Below are 3,392 nucleotides of genomic sequence, written 5' to 3'. Positions count from 1 at the left end.
ACTATTTCTTTCGACTGAGAAAACGCTGTTACTGTTATCCGCAAAATACTCATCTTACATCTGAGTGTGGTATGAAAATGTGAGTAAAGAGCCCTTTTCTTAGGCGTCCCTCACAATGAGTTGGACTGGAATAGTTACAGGGATGCCCCCCTGGTAGATTTTAGATTAGATTTCATTCACTAATGGGTGGCCAGAACGTCCTGGAAAACCATCCAACACAAAGAGGAATCTATTCAGGTTCATTCGTACGTCTCTAATTAATTAACTAACACTAGAATCAAGTCAAATGTTGAGACAAAACATCGTTTTTAATAAACATTGAACTATCTGTATATAGGAAAAGCACGTTGTTGTTTTTTCTGGGTTTTTTTTTTGGGGGGGGGGGGGGGGGTTCTGTTTTTTGTTTGTTTGTTTGTTTGTTTGTTTTTTTTGTTTTTTGTTTTTTAATAACACTCGCCTCAGTTATTCTTGTCTGTCTCGATATCAAGAACGAGACCATTGAACGAGCCCTATGATGGATGTATGTTTGATGAAAATGTTAATTCTCTCATCTTGGGACTGTAAGGTAGTGAGTCAATTCCAGCATATTACTATCAAATTTTTAATCTGCAATATCTAAAATTTCTGTTACAGCCAGGTCTGTTGCATTTGAACGTCAAAAAAGATGTATCCTTCAAAGTACCTGACGTGTTTAAAAGACAATCAACAACCAAAAATACCTTTGATTATCTATTTTAATCTCTTATCTTTTGTTGGGGTGTGGGTGGGGTTGCGTTTATCCCATTAAGAGGAAAAGTATTCAATTATCAATACGAATATCGCATCTCTTTCTGTTTGGACGCAATGAAATTTACTGCAAATATCCATCGATTAGAATAACTCTTAACTTAACGACGTGGCCAAGTGTTTAAGGCATTGCATTCAGACCAGGAAGGTCCCGGGTTCGAGCCCCGCTTCATGCACTTTCGTTTTTTTTTCCTTAGGCAAGAATATTAACCCCAATTTGCTCACTTGGACAACAAGGGTGATTCCTGGTGACATCAAACATCTTGTTTGATGAATTATCTATATTCCTTCGTGGAATGCATAGGCGACGATGTCTTATGATGTTGTGGCGGAAGGTTATAATCTTTTTTAACATGACCAGAAATTCTCTAACCTGATACTTGAAAGAAGTTAAATCAAATGTTTTCAAACCAAAATGGAAAAAATGTCTTTTGTCAGAGTACGAAATATAAATGATTGGATGGCAAGTTTTATTTTGTTTTACATGTCCTAAAGGTGTCACCAGATTGTCAAATAGTAAATAAACCAAATTTTATACTTCAATCAGCTGAATTGGTTTTGATAAGACTTATTTGATCCCTTGTCTGTCGAAAAATTGTTTCCGTCTGATGTAACAGATCCAGCTACCCAATCATTACCGGCAGGGAGGGGTGGGGGAGGTGGATACCGGTCCCCTCGCTTGTGATGCGTGGTATTTTGCCGCAGAGCCATCGGGGCGCCTTAAGATGTTTAAAAGTAAACCAAAAATTCATTGGCTCATCAATTAGTATACAAATTCCCACTCCCACGCCTTCCATTCCAAGTGACAAAAAAAAAGAAAGAAAAAAATAAAATAAAAATAGTATCTGACATATTCATCAAATCGATCGCATAACATGTTTACTGTTTAAACTAACTGACATCCTGTAATCTTTTGGGGAAATTCAATTTATGACCACTCTTTTATCCCTTTTTATTCATTTCGATTATCAGATTGACGGAGACGGAGAATCATCACTCAAGCCCCCCCCCCCCCCCCCCCCCCCCCCCCAAATCGTGTTGTGTGGTCATAATCAGACGATACCCTGACTTATTTGCCATACTTAAAATAAATAAATTTTGGCCAGAAACTCTTCCTTCAAATATCGATCGATTAAAATGATCGTCATCTTACCAAAAACTCTCAAACCTGGGATGGGACTTCGCAGAAGTCCAGGTTTGAGATTTTTTTTGAGGGCCATTTCTTCAATCGATCGATAATTGACGGACGAGTTTTCTGGCGGAAAATTTTAAATACGTGTTTTTTCGGAGTACGGCAATAATGGTTTATATGGAGGTGGGATAGCCAAAGGGTGTGGTTATTTAAGCATCCATATATTTATTACTTTTTACCACATACCAGTTTTATTGTTATACACGCTATCTGTCATTCATCTATTGACACCTATTACCAACAAAACAGATTGTTGCCCTTCTATTTAAGTAACAGCTAGTGACATACTCGAGCATTGTTAATCTCTGTTTTTACTAAGTATACGTTCGAGAAAGACACTCTTCTATTTCAAAGGTAAGACGCAGAAAACGGATTGTTTTCTCTCTAAATTCCTATTTCAACGTGAACTCAGCAAGGATATTATCAGCATGCTATTAGTGATTTAGTAATACAAAGTCTTTAAAGTGAAAAGCTACACTGTCAAAATTCAAAGAATGACTTCCTGCGAATAGATTTGCTGAAATTGAAATGCATCTTTCTAAACAATCCAACGAGGAATTAGTTATATAGAATAACAAATTATAAACACATTTTAATAGCAATTTTATTAACAGATTTAGAATCTGAACCGCTTGAAAGTAACCTTAATTTGTCGGAAGGTTTAAACAGCAATATTTTTCGGTCAGTCTTTTGGAAAAGGAACGCACACGACTTAGTTGTAGATCAACGCTACATACCGGGTGATTCAAACAAACTGTCCCTTGTTTGGAGATCTCCTCCTTTTCTATCTTCCTTACAATGTTGAAATTCTCATGGCAAAAAAAATCAAATATGTAAAATTGTGTTCTCAAAAGATCATTTTAATTGAATAAATACTGATTATTTTACACAAAATCAGAAACATGGTGCCAAAATGAATTATTTTAAAATTTTGTGATTTCTTGCGTAGCTCTACTAATTGATTTTATGATTAGGTTGATTACAATTTTATTATAATCGCTTGAAGTGGGAGTAAATTTTGAACCAAAATGAACCCATATGAGTATTGTTTAAAAAAAAAAAAGAACATTCCTCTGGATAGATGTGTCACACAAGTAGTGCAATCTCACAGAAAATCATGGTATCATGTTTTGTCTCCATTAAAGGATTTGCCAAGACCGTTTTCATCGATCCCGGCAAAACGAAAGGCATTGCTTCGGTTTACACAGCGCATTTACAGAAATAATTGTTGCCGGCTTGCAAAAATATGTATCTTTATCCTAAAAGTTATTTCATTTTTGTTTAAAACCGACCTCTAGAATTTGCCAAGAGTTTCTGCATCGCCAATTACCAGGACGTTTTCTTTGATAAAGAAAGTTGACCGCCAAATTTTCAGGACTGCAATTTGACTGATTTCACTGATTTACTTTTGATT

At 35.9% G+C, this 3,392-nt stretch overlaps 1 protein-coding gene across 2 annotated transcripts in view; it reads left to right on the top strand.

Moving 5' to 3' along the window:
• The first annotated feature begins 2,198 nt into the window (after positions 1-2,198).
• Positions 2,199-3,392, top strand: part of LOC144963858 (uncharacterized) — an 11,782-nt gene continuing 10,588 nt past the window's right edge. For both annotated transcript variants that reach the window (XR_013643726.1, XM_078897807.1), the window contains exon 1: positions 2,199-2,332. The gene's annotated coding sequence lies outside the window, so the exon portion shown is untranslated. The remainder of the gene's footprint in view (positions 2,333-3,392) is intronic.

The sequence above is a fragment of the Berghia stephanieae genome, chromosome 2 (assembly GCF_034508935.2).
Source record: "Berghia stephanieae isolate SIO BIC M18660-M18661 chromosome 2, UCSD_Bste_1.3, whole genome shotgun sequence".
Lineage (NCBI taxonomy): Eukaryota > Metazoa > Mollusca > Gastropoda > Nudibranchia > Aeolidiidae > Berghia > Berghia stephanieae.
This window is presented reverse-complemented; position numbering and strand designations above follow the sequence as displayed.